Below are 16878 nucleotides of genomic sequence, written 5' to 3' on the forward strand. Positions count from 1 at the left end.
ATTTATATAGTTTATTTATATGGGATTTATGTTTATCATCACTTTATTCTTATTCTCTCAAGCCTATAGTGATCTTAAAATATCTTTTAAAAAAGTTGGAAATATGTGGCTTTTTTGTGTGTGATCAAATTTCATTCATTTTATATTCTAAAGTTCCAAAATGATTTCTTATACTGGGAGCCAATGTTAAAGGCTATTTCCTTGGATTTTGGGTAAGTTCTTGATTCCAAGTGGAGTTTTGTGCAACTTGTTTTAAAGTATTTGTGATTTCTGTCTCTAGTTGAACAGCTGTTTTCATCTTTTACTTATGAGCTGTTATTTACATCATAATGTCAGACTTCTGGCAATTATTTTCTTTACTGGACAATCTAACAACCATATTCTAATAGTTATAGTCTTCCTCCCTTCACGCCCCTCATCTTTCCATTTCCATTTCAATGCTCTTTTCACTATTTTTCTTACCAAAAAATGTTTTATACGTCAGTATTCTTATATTTTTATTGCTCAGGAAAACATTTCTTCACTGGTAATTAATCCAGGTTCTTATAGAGTAAATAAATGACTCCTCCACATTTTCAACTTTCTTCTTTACCATACAGTCCAGTTGATTTCACATTGCTGAGATACGGAAGTATAGCAGTCATATATTTTCATTTATGAAATGGAACAATCCTGAACCATCACCCATCTGAGTTTCCATGTTTCATTCCTCCGCTCTCGGTCAGTACTCTTGGTGCCAGAAAAGAACTTTCAAAAGATATCTGCCACATGAAAGCCACACTACAGTTCTCACTGAAAGAGCTATCCTAGTATCAGTCAAATTTTCACAATGTAACAAGAATAACAGTGTATACTCAACATAAACCTGAAAATTCTTGAAAGATAGTACTTGTAGATCAAGAATAAAACCTTAATAATTTTTTACTTATATTCTGTCAATTTGGGTCATGATAATTCACAAAGATAGCCAGAGTCACCAACAAAAACACAAACAAACAAAACATCCTTTAAAATAACATTTTTGGAGTTGAAAAGTTATGCTGGATTTTTGTATTTGTTTATAGAATGCATATAGTAAAGCTGCAGAAAGTATAAATATCCCCAGACTCAGCTCTGAGGGTATATATGTAAGTCAAGAAGCCAAGATCATAAACCATTTCATTGCAAGTCAAGCAAGTAACATAACTGCATGACTTAACATTGATAAAGTCCAGTTCCAACACTACTTAGCCCAGAATTGAAAATGAGTTAAACAAAAATCCAAAACCTCTCCTGAATAGATTTAGACACCCTCAGCCCCTATGCATCTGCAACAAGAAAACAGTGTAGGATTTCGTGGAAAATTGAGGGGATGTAATCAGGGATTGAGGGGCACTCTAAAGCTGCTTTTAACTAAGTCTGTGGGGTAATCTGAAAACTAGGTTCTCCAGCCTAGTGCTGGGTATACGTTAAACCCCAGTTTTAATTTACAACCCATAGCATAGTTTTCCTTGGCAGTGATTCATAAATCTCCATTTCATCCACACGACTGCTGCATGATAGTGGCACTTTCTCCAGAGCAGCTTCTATCTCCACTAAGCCTGCTTCTCGGACCACGAAGCCTTCCGCTTAGAGAATACCACCCAATGCCAGTCTTAACAAATGCATAGCCTTATTGAAAGTGTGCTGGTGCCTCACATTGTTATGCAGGTCCATGGTCATTAAAATTTTATCAAATAAACCCTGCTGTCTGCACAGAAGAGGAATTCAAAATGTTGGCAAGGGATGATCATATATTTTATCAGAATCTCCTGAAAGGGAAAGCCAACATGTTTAGAGCAGGAAGGAACCAAAATAACATTGCCTTTAATTTAAATATAACAACATGTCAAAAAATCTGAAGTTGACATTTATCCACTACAGTTCATTTCATATTTTCCTTGAACATCTCAGTTTTCTGAAGTTGCATGGCAGTTTGATCCAGTTGCACATGATATGATTTTTATGTTTCTCCTGGAAAGCTGATATTAATCAAAGAATGCCACTGAGACCTGAAGCTGAAGACAGCAAGCTATTGATTGCAGTGTTGACTTATCAAAGACCTGAGAGATTAGTGGGTTTAGAGCTTTATGTAGGAACAGAGATTTGAATGGCTGGAACCTGAATTGAGGAATGTACTTTAGCTTATGCAAGTAGATAGACTATGAAACAGTGGTGACAAAAACCAATGTCACTGTACCTAAAACATTTTCTTCAAATGCCCATGCTGTCCTCCAACAAAAAAATCTGTTCCTACAATTGTATCTGAATATATTTTGTTTATTGTGAGATGTGGTGCTTTATGTTTTTTGTTTGTTTGTTTTTTAAGATTTAGAACAGACTGTGACTCTACTAGAATGCTGATATGCTGTTCCAATTTTGGTCACTGACATGAGTAATCATTTTGAAAAAAAAGTTTATTAGAGTTTTGAAAATATATCATTGTTCTTCCTTATTACCCTGAAACATTTTATTGTTTGGAACAGCTTGAATGATCTACTTTTGTAAGTTTTCAAGGTTAAAATTGGGGTGTGGCCAGATGAAAACTATTTAGGGTATGAGAAGATCAGTCAAGGACAAATATTGGATTTGAGGCTAAGTTTTAAATATTTGTATTATTCTTTGTAAAGATGAATTCTCATCATTGGTAAGCAAGCTGAGAATCTTTTGAAGATGGTGAAAAATTTTCTTATATTTATCTTTTCCTTTTCAACTTTTTGAATTGTTGTGGAGTTTGCTGGGGAAAGACTTGATCCCAAGACAAGTTCATTTATGTTCACATTTACCTTAGGTGCCGAATTATTACTACCCATTTTTTTCTTAACAAGTCAAAATTTAGTATGTAATTTTAATTATATAATTATACAAAATCGTTTAAATTTAATTATATATTTATTTCTTTAAGCAGTATTTGTTTTCATAGAAGTCTAATTTCTGAGTTTAATTTTAAAAGGCTCACAAAGAAAGAGAAACATTAGGTTATGATGAACAATTGTACGTGTTCACTTAAGAAATTGAAAACTGTATGTCAACTTTATGAACATAATTCAGCCACATGGGAATTCTGAGTAAAATACCATAGAAAAAAATTGAAGTTGTGATTATATATATGTATGTGCATGTGTGATTTATATGCATATAAAAGTTATATGCACCACACACAAATAAGAATAAACCTTGATATGAACTTTTGGCAAGAGATGCATGCCCTCTATCTGACTTGCAAACTTTGGACGTATTTGCTTGTCTTTCACTGTATTCTGTGGCGTACGCTTTGTCAAAAGATCTATTTATAATATGACTGTGCAATTTCTTCAGCTTGGAACTTCATATACACCATGAAGTTGATAGTCATTTGATAACAGTTGAACCCTCTTTCTTTTTCTTTAAGCATTATAAAACACAGATGTGCATATATGCATGTGTATATATGTATACATGCTACCATATTTCCAAACAACTGCCATATTTTGGGACCATTATAATCATAAAGCAATCGCATGCTATTTTTTCATAGGAATGATCTATCATTCTTGGCTTGTCTTGAAGAGTTGTGCAAATTGTCTAAACTTTCAGCAGTGATATGTCACTGAACTTATAGGCATTAAGTGATAATTCAAATAGTTAAAACAATTTTTGAACAGACTAAATTTTAAGAAATGGGTGATGAAATAATATGTACACCAAACTCTCGTGACACACACAATTTATTTAAAGAACAAACCTGCACATATACCCCTGAAACTAAAAGTTAAAAAAGAAAAAAAAAAAAAAAGAAAGAAAAGAAATGGAAGGACTTTCTAGCATAAAAGCATAGACCAAAATATGGCCATGGTATATGGGCACATTTTTCCTTCAGAGTTGGTCCTATCACGTGTGGCCCAGAGTGCAGTGGGTAAAATATAGACCCGTATTATACAATATACATTGGTTTGTGTTTTTATTTATTTATCATTAGCTGAATGTGCAGGAGGATTGTCAGGTATATATTTCAACTCTAAGAGGTCTTTAGTATGAATGGCATAGGCATGATCAGTATGGTAAAAATGGAAAGAATTGGTCCTAGATCATTACATATATATGCTATTGTTTAAACATTAAATTATGTATAATACATACTTAAGATGATATCACTGTCCTTTTTATTTGTAAATATTAAAACACAATCCTGGCTGGGCACGGTGGCTCATACCTGTAATCCCAGAAATTTGGGAGGCTGAGGTGGACGGATAACAAACTCAGGAGTTCGAGATCAGCCTGACCAACATGGTGAAACCCCATCTGTACTAAAAATACAAAAATTAGCCATGTGTGGTGGTGGGTGCCTGTAATCCCAGCTACTCAGGAGGCTGAGGCAGGAGAATCGCTTGAACCCGGAAGGTGGAGGTTGCAGTGAGCCGAGATCGCGCCACTGCACTCCAGCCTGAGTGACAGAGCAAGACTGTCTCAAAAAACAAAAACAAACAAAAAAACACAATCCTTTGGAAGTTTGTAAATTTCATTGGTGATTTTCTTATACAATAATTTCAGAGTCTGAATTTCTTCCTAATCGTTGCTGTCTTCAGTGAATAAATGTTTGTTTTTTTACCATTGCTAACTTGAAGTGAGCACCAACTCTTAAAAAATATTGAATATCTTGCTTCTTGAGAGAGTCTCAGGAAGATTAATGGTATACAAAATACTCAACCAACTCTTCTTAAGCAATAAAGACACGTAATAAGCTCATATTGCAGAAAGCAGAGTGATTGGCAGTTCTGGAGTCAGTGGCTTAGTGGTATGAGTATAGCATTTGTGAGGAATAGCATTTTGCAAATTCTCTTGGTCTCCCCTCAAGTTTACAAGATGCCTGCCACAGCACCCATCATCATGAACTGACTCTGTCATTCCTGGCAGAAAGACACTTAAAGCAACATAACCTGATTAGCAAAAGTTATACAACCCCAACATTTATTTGCTCACAGATTGAATAACAGAACATTCCCTTAGGTACAGAAAGAAAAAAGAGGAAAGAAAGAAAACTTCCCTTTTGTGTTTTTCTACCTTACCTATGACACATGATCTCAGCTTCTCTTTCACTTTGCGAAAACACTTCCTGACCAATGAGTAAATGTTCTTTTTCTCCTTCACTTTTACCTTTTCCTTGCTTGCCTGGAGCTATCATTTATTTGAAAATCAACTACTCTCTGCAGTGACCCAGAGCACTAATTATGAAAAATATGTCAGTATCCTGTTTCAATATTCAATAAAAAGAGAAATACCAATTGGTAGCATGTAATCACAGCAAAGAGAGAAATATCTCAATTTTCATTGTTTGAGGGTGACTGTTTATGGTCTCATTGTCTGTGCCTCGATGTAGAAGGAAGGAATAGCAGAGAAGGTAGATAGAAAGTCAGGGAAGTGACTCCAGCTTGTATTCCAAGGATTTCCTCAAGCCTATTTTTTTCAATTATGCATCACAGAAGTAAAAACGAAACAAAAAAAAAAATGAACAAATTAGAAGAAAATTTAACAAGCAGACTAAAAACATAGGCCAGTATTAGAAATCGTATCTTAGATTTTGCAAACTGTGAAAACCATACTGGTAGAACTGCAAATAATAACTGACTCTGAATGCTTCAAAACACTGCAGTTGCTGTGCTTAGGAGGCAAGCTCTTCAAATTGTTACTCAGTAACTTGCCTGTAACAGCATCAATTTTATGATATATCAGGAACTATCTTCTTCAATTCTGTGCTATGAATATAGTAAAACTAATGATACAAATGCTTCATGGTTATAATTCAAAATAAAAAGCGTGGACATTTGTCCAAATGGTCTCATAATGAGTCTCTGTCAATATTGTGCTAATAACACATAAATACACCCTGGTTTTGCATGTGCATCTTATAACAAGGGAGGTAATTTTCTTAATGTTCATGAAAATGTTTACATAAATGCAAACAATTCTACGCTGCTCTTAAGCTGGAATTACTTGTTTAATAAATCGTTCTTATGAAGAGTGATGTTGACCGGGCACTGTGGCTCATGCCTGTAATCCCAGCACTTTGGGAGGCCTAGGCTGGCAAATGGTTTGAGTTTATGTTTGAGACCATCCTGGGCAACATGGTGAAACCCCATCTCTACAAAAAATGCAAAAAAAAAAAAAATAGTTGTGTGTATGGGCATGCACCTGTAGTCCCAGATACTGGAGAGGTTGAGGTGGGAAGACGGGTTGAGCCCAGGAAGTCTAGGCTACAGTGAGCCATGATTGTGCCACTGCACCCCAGCCTGGGTGACAGAGCAAGTCCCGGTCCCCCGCCTCCCCTCCCCCTGAATAAAAAAGTGGTATTTAAACTTTAAAAGTCATTTAGAATTTGAGTTTATATCTATAATCTATGACTGCTGGCTTTTCCACTGGAAGCTCAGTAGCTAATTACAAAATTTCTGTTGGTTCAAGTGTACCTGTGCTCTCCATAGAATGCCTCCTGTTATTGAGACTCATTTGAACGTTTTTTCAAAATGATTATTTTTTTCTTAATTTACCACTGGCAAGTTGCTACATCAATGAGGTCTAAATAAAAGACCAGAATGGCTGTGTATCTTTTACAGGCATAGTTTCAAAAGCAACTTCTCTTGACAATTAAACAATGAATCTGCTACAATATAAACATTTCTAATGCTCCAATAAAAGTGTGCTAGAAAGGCAAATGTTTCAGATATGAATAATGGAAAAATAAATCAAAATATCCTAACAATAAAAATCTAATATTTTTTACAATTATGTTATTATTATTTTTATTGTTTGAGATGGAGTCTCACTCTGTCACCTAGGCCTAGAGTGCAGTGGCATAATCTCAGCTCACTGCAACCTCCACCTCCCAAGTTCAAGCAGTTCTCCTGCCTCATCCTCCCTAGTAGCTGGGAATACAGGTGTGTGCCACCATCTCTGGATAATTTTTGTATTTTTAGTAGAGATAGGGTTTCACCACTCCAGATCTCAAGTGACCTGCCTGCTTCTGTCTACCAAAGTGCTGGGATTACAGGCATGAACCACCTCACCCAGCCTGTATAATTATATTATAAACATAGACTAACAAACATTTTGGAAAGACATAGGTGTTATCTGAATTGCATTTTACAGGTAGGAAAATAATTAAGGATTCTGGGAGAAATTCTTATGGTAAATTGTAGAAAATGTGGATAATTTTTTACTTCACTATATAATTTAATTTTAGAAATAACTGCTGATTACAAAAATTATGAATGTTTTCAACTTCAGATTATACTGTAGTTTCATTATTGGTTCTTTACTAAACATCTGCTTTCAACGTCGTTTATGACTGGAAAAGAATTTAGGCAGCTAACTCAAATTAGTTACAACTAACTCATTAGTTAGTTACAGCAAACTCAAAACTTCTACAAATGGTTCAATTTTTCACTCACTTATGCTTTGAATACAAAGTCAGTAGGAAGTAGTAACTCCTTTTCTTTATTTTATTCTCAACACATCATATTTGAAACCATAGCATATAGTTATAGGGCTAGTTAGTCTAAGCTTCCTATATCAGTGTCACTAAGAGTATGAATAGATTACTGTGAATGAATAGTTTAAAATACTAAATAAACAAACTGACTTTGGGAGTTGGAGTGCTTTAGATCTTCTCATACCTACTGCTTTTTACTTTATAGTCAAAAATGAAAAATCTAACTTTTTAAGTCATAGGGTAACACCTTTATTCAACAAATGGGAGAAGGATGAAGGTGAACTTTAAATACATGGAATGACACCCTCAGCCTTCATGATAAAGGTGCTAAGGAGATGTGGAAAGCAAATCTCTTTTATTAATACATAATATTTGTACATATTTATGGGGTACATGTGATATTTTGATGCATGTATGTAAGGTGTAATGATCAAATCGGGGTATTTAGGATATCCATTACCTAGAAAATTTGGTGTTACAAAGGTAGAGACTGGAATGATGGTTAGCAGAGGCTGGGAAAGGTGTGTGTGTGTTGGTGGGGTTCGTGGTGGGGTGATGAAGAGAGGTTGGTTAATGGGTACAAATATACAGTTAGGTAGAAGGAATAAGTGAGTGTTTGATAGCATAGGAGGGTGACTATAAACTTTTTTTGATGAAAAGCAGGACAGAAGGGACCTTTGGTAGAAGTTTCTTCTTAGCCTCAGTTGAAGCAACCTACTCTAGAATGGACTGCTGTGCCTTAAAAATCCTTCTAAGAATTCTGGATTGCTAGAACAGTTATTGTCTTTGACCCATGCCCATTTGTGTGTATTGAAAATAATTCATTATTGGTCTAAAGCTATAGCTCCAGAGCTTGAACCCGGGAGGTGGTGGTGGCAGTGAACTGATATATTGCCACTGCACTCTAGCCTGGGCGACAGAGCGAGACTCCGTCTCATAAATAAATAAATAAAGCTATAGCTCCAGAGAAGGATATGCATGAGACATATCTTCATCTACTCCTGCAAGATAAAATGTAGTCTCTTTCTGATAATGGGGTCACATAACCAGCAAAAGAAGCCACTGACTCAAATATTGCAATAATGTGGGTGTTTCAAGCCTTCTGCTAATTTTTATTAATACAATAGCTTTGACAGGAAGATAAAGTGTTTTGGCTTGCTTCAAAAAATACTTATTAAATTGAAAAATTTACCTGGAAAATATGAAAACATAATAATAGAAAAACTAAAAATATTTGAGTGTGGAAGTAGAAAAATGGAGAGTAATGAGAAGTTGCATTAGGTGAGTATTATTATTTATGTTTAAATGTTCCCATCAGAATTTTGGTATGTTTTCCTGATTGGAAAAAATGATGAGTAAGCTTAGTTCCGTAATGCATATTGATCATTCAAAAGCATAGTGCAAACTAAAAGGCAAAACATCTTAGTCAAGGCTCTTAAAACACATTCAGGGAATTATGCCAGTAAAGGAAGCTGCTTTCTAGGGAACATGGGGATATATGAGCTTTTGAATGAAGAGATTAACCACTGAAGAGCTCTTTTTAGAAGAGATGGAAGGAAAAATAAAAACATAGGAGATATCAAAAAAGATAGATAATTCCTTAAGATTGTGGACAGAGCCTACATAAGAGTATATATAGAATATTTTACAGAACTAGAAAATTAGAAAGAGCAAGAACTTGCAAAGACTGCATTAAGATTCCTTTTAAGTAGCCATTATATTTTTCTCATACTTCTTAGTTTTCACAGCTTTTCACACATAAATCTCATGTAAGGACAAATGGCAGTAGGATACCACCATCCCCCTTTCTGTTCTTTCTTTGTGATGAGAAAAAAATTTCCAAAGTTCTTTAAGTATGTTATCAAAATTGCTTTTTAATCTTTCTTGGCCTGCTTATGAGTTGCTTGACACCAGATCATATTTTTCCTTATTCATTTTTTTTTTGCATAACCAGTGTTTAAGTTACTGACTAAATTAATAAAGTTAGGGAAATACATTAAGAATTTATTTAAAATTGCAGAGTTTGTATAGGCTATTTTTAGAAGCTAACTTCATGACAGAACAACATGATTTTGCCAGAATTCTTTTTTGATATAATTCAACTCTGGTAGTCTACATTAGATTAAGAAAGAATAAAGCTCTTTGAGGATGCCAAAACATCTAGCTCTCCTGCTTAAATTTATAGATTATTCATTAAAATTGAGGTGTCATTTACTCTAAAGTGTCAGTATGTGTATTATAAATAGAGATTTAAACATTTTTGAAGTGAGAAGAAATATATATTAGTAATTTATTTGGAAGAAAAATATGTTTAGGATGAAAGGAAAAGAAAGAAAAGTTTACAAATTAAGTCATAGAGCCTTGGGTTAACTAACTTTCAATAGTTAAACGTCTTTATTTTTTATTTTCTTGATGTGTATTCTTTAAAAATGAATTCATTAGATGTAGTTTTTGTTTGTCTTCTTGAAAATGTAAAATATCTATATATCATAAAGGATAATGTGTTTGTTATTTTTTAGAAGAACATAACCACCAAAGAGCTTAAGAGTAGGCCCCAAATCAGCTACACTGTGATAACCCTAATCTAATTATACATATATGTTTATATCCATAAATGATATATGTGTGTGTATAATATGTATATATGTATAGATATGTTCGTGTATATATAGTCTCTCTGTGTGTGTGTGTATATATATCTATGCTTTAACTTACCCTTCTTCATTTTAGAAACTTTTAAAACAGATTTATTAAGGTACAATTGACATTGAATGAAGTGCATATGTTTAAAGTGCGGTTTGATATGTTTGACATGTGGATATACCTGTGATATCATCACTACTTTCAAGGTAGTAGTAGACATACCCAACACTGGCAAAAATTTAGTGAAGTCTTTTTCAAATCTCCCTCCCCTTCCTCCCAGTAATTTTTAATATACTATTTTTGAAATGTAATAAGTTTTAACTTAGCACACAGTGGATATTCAACAAATGCAAGTTATGTAAATCGTTATTAAATTCATACTCCAAAGCCATTCTTTTCAGAGACGATGATTTAGTTAATTTCTGATACCAATGACCTGGTCATAATTACATATTTTTAAAATTGCTCCTGCAGTTTGGAGAGAAAAGAAACATTTAAAAAAAGAAGAGTTTCTCAATTGCATTAGGGATTTGTAAACACTTCATGAAGAAAAAGGAAACACATTCATATTTATTTTTCTGGAACATTCACAAATTACATTTGAAATGACTTGTTGTTTGATGTTTCATTATATTTGTCCAGGATTCTAATAAGGAAGTGTACCACATGGCTTGGCTTTTCACAGAAGAGTTAAGAGAAAATATACCAAACCATCTCACCTATGTATTTAGAAAACATAAAAAAAATTAGAATATAGCGCCACAAGTGAATAATAACTTCTTCTTTCCCAGTGTTTGTACATGCACACACATATTTATTATACATTTGACTGACACAAAGAATGTGTAGCTCCCAATTTATAAATAATAATATATACTTCATGGTAAACTCCATGTAACTAATTGGTTTTTAGAAAATACTTTGTTAATTAGTTTCAAATGACAAACGAATATACTTGTGACATACATATTGGTTAATATTTTCATTTATATAAGTAGATGAAACAACTAAAACAATGAAGACTTAGTTCAGAACGTCATTATTTCATCAATTATGTGAGTACCTCTTTGTTAAATCAGAAAATGTTATTTTTAAATATGGAAAGAGTATTTCATAATTTTTTCTACTATTTGCAATATAATAGCAACAGATACGATACATATTAAGTTTATTCTGCATTATTAATATTTCGTTCTTCACTGTCTTAAGTCTAGGTAATCAATAACACCATAAATAAAGCCCTGGCATGTATAGTTTGACAGGTTTTACAGCGTAAGGACTTCACCATGGCCAATTTCAAGCTACTGATGTCATATCACTGAGTGTGTTCAGAAGGGATGCACATAGCTTACCAATATATGCTATTTCCACCATACAGATACAACAGGTAGAAAAAATCTCAACAGCATAAATTATAGTAAAGGAAGTAAAGTTATTTTAATATAATTTATTACATTATAAGTTTATATACATTAATTTTTAATAATAGCTAAACATAATAACTGGCTCACAAAATTTCTTAAAACATAAAAGGTATTAACAGCTCCAGTACATCATTGTCCATAGAGTGCTGCACACCTCAACTTAGACACGACGACCCATGTCCATTGAGCATTACCATAGTTACCCAACTCTGATACAAATGTTTGCTTTTTAGTAATCACCAAGTTTTGGTCAACTTTTGCTAATATCAACTTCAGTCTTCAGCTGAATGTAAATTTCTACACCTCTTGATCTAAATGACCAAGTGTTTTCCCATTGTCTCTTTAAATTATTACCCAGTAATTGAAGGTAAAATTCCCAAATCAGCTTCTGGTGGCTTCCTCATAGAGTTTAGATTAATACATGAGCTAATAGTTGCCCGCAGGTTTTACTTTTCTGAAGTGCTAAGGCACAGAAAACAACTATGGCAACCAGAGCTACTGCTGTTACTACTATTTCCCTTCTTCTTCTTCCTCTTGTTTCTTGTTTTTTTTTTTTCTTCCATCATTTTTCTCCTCTGAATGAACACCTTATAATATGGAACATCTTTAATGTACAGTTTGGTTCGTTATTGATATAATTTAATGAGTTTTGTTTATATTCTTTCTGATAGACTTTTCACTTAAAATTTGCATTTAAGTTTTATTCTTTTCAGTCCACCTTGCTTTATTTTTAAGTGTATCCCAACTGCTTTTTCTTTTTTTCTCTCCTTTTGGCTGCTTGTAGTCATGGCAACAACCTGTGGTCTGTGGTTAGCCATTGCGAGCCTCTCCATTAAGGAGCTTCGGGAAGGCTGATCAAGTGCCAGGAATATGAGTTGATTCCAAACTTCAAAGAGTGTTCATTTATTTGTCCAGTCTTTGATACAAATGGAGAGTTCTTTGCTCTATTTGCTTTCCCTCAGGCAAACTCTTTCATTTCATTCTTCCATGCCAGTGTTTCAAATTCTTGGCTATTAGGTGTCGTTTCAAGTATCTGTTAAAATAAAAAGATCCACTTCAAAAATGCCTTTATTTTATGAGCTTTCCTAGTTCCTGGAAGTTGATTATGTTGCCATATATAAGACAGAATTTTACTACAGAATTTCTGGTATGTCTTTGAAGTCCTGAAATTGTGTTACAAAGAATGCTAATGTGATTGCTTTTTTATGGGTAAAGGAAGGCAAATGACAGTTGGTGGTGAAGAGAAAAAGGAGTGTGGGGACTGAAGTACTAATTTGGAACAGGTGTTGATCATTTTTGCCTAGAATAAGTAGTGTAACTGTAAACAAATGGACGTCTAAAAGAATGGCTCAAAGCTAAAAAGGGTAACAAAATAAGGATTTTCATGATAACTTTCCTAAACCCCTTGCTGAAAAAGAAATGTTACTGTAAAACAGAAGTTTAAAAGTGGTTAAAAGTGGTTGGTTGGAAATAAGAGCTGAAAGAGAAAACTGCATTGCAGTGATTGGTTTGATTTGGTGAATAAATTGCTACTTTCAGATTCAATTTGTATCAATAGGCAAAGACCTGTACACCTGCAGAACCTGTCACACTCAGTATCCAGGGCACTGAAGCAGCTAGTCTTCAACAATAGGTTTACTTCACTCTTGTTGCCCAGGCTGAGTGACAATAATTGCTACCCATTCCTGAAGCCTCAACATAGGAGAGGAGTCTTTGATGTCTGATCGTTAAGCAATACTCTTTTTCACCTCTGGTGGAGAGAACACCACTATTTATAAACTTAGAGAATATCACACAAAATTCTGCCTCCTTGTTTTTAAAATAGCTGAGGGTGTTGAACTGCTAGAAAGAATCGTCTTTATTAAATGTGACTGAACACTGGAAGTGCAAGATACTGTTTCCTTAAAGAAAGTAAAGAAATCATGTTTTGGTTATTTACGATGGCCAGCGTAGCAGGCTGAGTTAAACAGGTTCTTGTGAAAGTACTGAATAGTTCCTAGGTTAAAGGAAAAGTAGCAAAGTAATTTAACACACTTTTCACATTTCAAGGTGAGGGGTGTGCTGTGATAACATAATCTTCTATGGTTTTGATTAAATATTCAAGTCTCTAATTAAAGACCATCACCTGGCTAGGTGCAGTGGCTCACGCCTATAATCCCAGCACTTTGGGAGGACAAGGTGGGCGGATCACCTGAGGTCAGGAGTTTGAGACCAGCCTGACCAACATGGAGAAACCCCATCTCCACTAAAAATACAAAATTAGCTGGGTGTGGTGGCACATGCCTGTAACCACAGCTACTCGGGAGGTTGAGGCAGGAGAACCGCTTGAACCTGGGAGGCGGAGGTTGTAGTGAGCTGAGATCACGCCACTGCACTCCAGCCTGGGCAACAAAAGTGAAACTCTGTCTCAAAAAAAAAAAAAAAAAAAAAAAAAAGAACATCACCTTGTTCACCCTTTCACTTAGGAGCTGGAACATTCTTATGAAATAAAGAAAGCTCCTATTTTAGGCCCTAATTCACACAAATTAATCACATCATACATATTTTTTCTAACTGCCCACTTGGTGAATACTTTAAAAATCCAAGTGGTATATTACACATACCTATATATACACCTACATGCATATATACACACATATATTGGGGTGGAGAAAAAACAAAAATAATTTACATTTAAAAACTACACTATCGCCAGGCATGGTGGCTCATGCCTATATTTCTAGCACTTTGGGAGGCTGATTTACGTGAATTACCTAAGTTGCAGACCAGCCTGGCCAACATGGTGAAACCCTGTCTCCACTAAAAATAGAAAAATTAGCCAGGCGTGGTGGTGTGCAACTGTAATCCCAGCTACTCGGGAGACTGAGGCAGGAGATTTGCTTTAACCTGGGAGGTGGAGGTTGCAGTGAGCCTAGATCGTGCCACTGCACTCCAGCCTGGGTAACAGAGTGAGACTGTCTCAAAAAAAAAAAAAAAATTGTCATTAGAATAAAAATCCACCTTCATGAGTCTGAGCACATTCATAGTGGCATATAAACTTTTAAACCCAGAGGTACAAGAGAAAAACTATGTAATTTCTTTCAATGATACTTTTCTAGTATCAAAAACTTTTATGGGTACTTGAATAAAATAAAGCTATAATACTTGTCATATAAGTATTCATTCAAGTATTTAATGATTCCTTTTTTCCTGTTACATTCATTTATTAAGTATTTACTGAGTACTCGGTGCTCAGGCGATGTTCTGTATGCAACTATGAGTGGTTCTTGCAGAATTCCACTTAATCTCTTCAACAGGGCTTACAGGTAGTGCAAAGTATTCTTTCTTTGCTGTACTTGTATAGTACAGCAATATAACATAAGCAGTTGTCACTTTGCTTTGTGAGTTGGAAGCTTGATGAGGTCTGTATTGGGTAACTTAGGGATGAGTTGTACACTGAATGGCAACAAATGTAAAGGAAGACTGAAACTCTTAAAAAGAAATATGTTTCTTTTATTTCTCATAAAGAAAGGAAAAAAGATGATAGAAATGCCAAATTATAATATGTATGGATTTACATAATGAAAACATTTACATTTAATCATATATTTTGTTTGAATGGTCTTGTTTAACCTCAGTTTTCTCATACATATTTTCACTGGTATTCTAATAACTACCAATAGAAATCTCATATATTCAGATTTGTAGGCTCAAAGTACTGGATAAAAATATACCATAATCCCATAGGATTCAGAATTAACAAATGACAGATATATAATCCAGTTAAAACTAGACACATCATTACTGGTGTTATGATGATGATTCTCTTCCCATGACTCCACATATGATATATTTTAAGTGGCTAGATTGACTTATTTAACCTCTTTTCAGATATTTGTTTATTGACTGAAATCTACATGGAATTTTTTCCCTGCAGGGATTTGGCTAGTAACATGCCAGCTATATGTTTTACTGTTTTGACTTTTCCAGCTGCTTTCTTGATGGATAGTCATTTCTTGATGTTTTTTTCCCTTTGCAATAAGTTTGGGAATAAAAGAATATCTTCATTTTGTCTTCTAAGGTGGGGATTCTTCTTCAGGAGTTCAGTTCTACCTGGCCCATATTTTGCTTGTTTAGCAATTCAGACCCATAAATATTGCTTGGATTGCTGTGGATCTGATAAAGCTTTACTTGAACAGTGAATTCAATATTAATTTTGACTCTTCATGTACTGCAGCTTCTATTTAATGGCAGTTTGTCAATGGTAGGAAGGGACAGATGGTTGGATGTGTTGGCATAAGTCATACATAATATAGCATAATCTAATTCAGATAGGTATCACACAAACTAATAAAAGCTTTCGTTGCTGTGTTGTTTATTTTGTTTCTTTTTTCACAGATAGATTCTGTTTGTAAGTAGTTTTTGCAGGCAAAATAGAAACATACTACAGACACAGACTCAAAAGAAAAATATAATGTAACTTGATACATGCTCATTCTGAAATGTAAAATATAATGGAAATTCAAAGGTTTACTTGCAGGAAATGTACAAAATTTATTAAGTCCATCAAACATAAAACAATTTTATAGCTAGAGAATTCCTGGTTTTGTGAATGAATGAGTGTATTCAATACAGCAAATTATTAGATAGAAATTGCTTTATCCAGATTCATCCAGACAGTACTCTCTCCCAGTTAACTGCAATACAGCCAAAAGACTTTGCTCATTGTCCCTGGAGTGTGCCTGGTATTCACCTCTGCTGCCGTTGAAGTTTTATTCTAGCCTTTCCGGGAATCTCTTGCAGCTTCTTTTCTGCCACCCAGGTAATCCCCATCCCTGTCAGCTCTCAAGTTGCCCTAGTCTATCATAGATTGAGGTTACCCCTTATCTCCTTAAGCATTTGCTGAGCACTTACTAAGGACAAGGAAATGGTCAGGACCTAACCACACATCAAGGAAAGACTACAGTGCCTTCGCTCATTAGCCCTACAGTCTTGTGGGAGATGCATAAAAAGCAAATATTAGGCCGGGCGCGGTGGCTCAAGCCTGTAATCCCAGCACTTTGGGAGGCCGAGGCGGGCGGATCACGAGGTCAGGAGATCGAGACCATCCTGGCTGACACGGTGAAACCCCGTCTCTACTAAAAAATACAAAAAACTAGCCGGGCGAGGTGGCGGGCGCCTGTAGTCCCAGCTACTGGGGAGGCTGAGGCAGGAGAATGGCGTGAACCCGGGAGGCAGAGCTTGCAGTGAGCCGAGATCCGGCCACTGCACTCCAGCCTGGGCAACAGAGCGAGACTCCGTCTCAAAAAAAAAAAAAAAAAAAAAAAAAAAAAAAAAAAAAGCAAATATTAG

At 34.9% G+C, this 16878-nt stretch overlaps 1 protein-coding gene and 1 long non-coding RNA gene across 13 annotated transcripts in view; both read left to right on the plus strand.

The window, feature by feature from the left end:
• The window catches only part of LOC105489946 (protocadherin 9), a 944009-nt gene that overhangs the window by 191764 nt on the left and 735367 nt on the right, over positions 1-16878 (plus strand). The window lies entirely within an intron of this gene.
• The window catches only part of LOC139359183 (uncharacterized), a 37169-nt gene continuing 34600 nt past the window's right edge, over positions 14310-16878 (plus strand). The window contains exon 1 of the long non-coding RNA XR_011615021.1: positions 14310-16549. This is a non-coding gene — a long non-coding RNA (uncharacterized lncRNA). The remainder of the gene's footprint in view (positions 16550-16878) is intronic.

This window comes from Macaca nemestrina, chromosome 16 (assembly GCF_043159975.1).
Source record: "Macaca nemestrina isolate mMacNem1 chromosome 16, mMacNem.hap1, whole genome shotgun sequence".
Taxonomy (NCBI): Eukaryota; Metazoa; Chordata; class Mammalia; order Primates; family Cercopithecidae; genus Macaca; species Macaca nemestrina.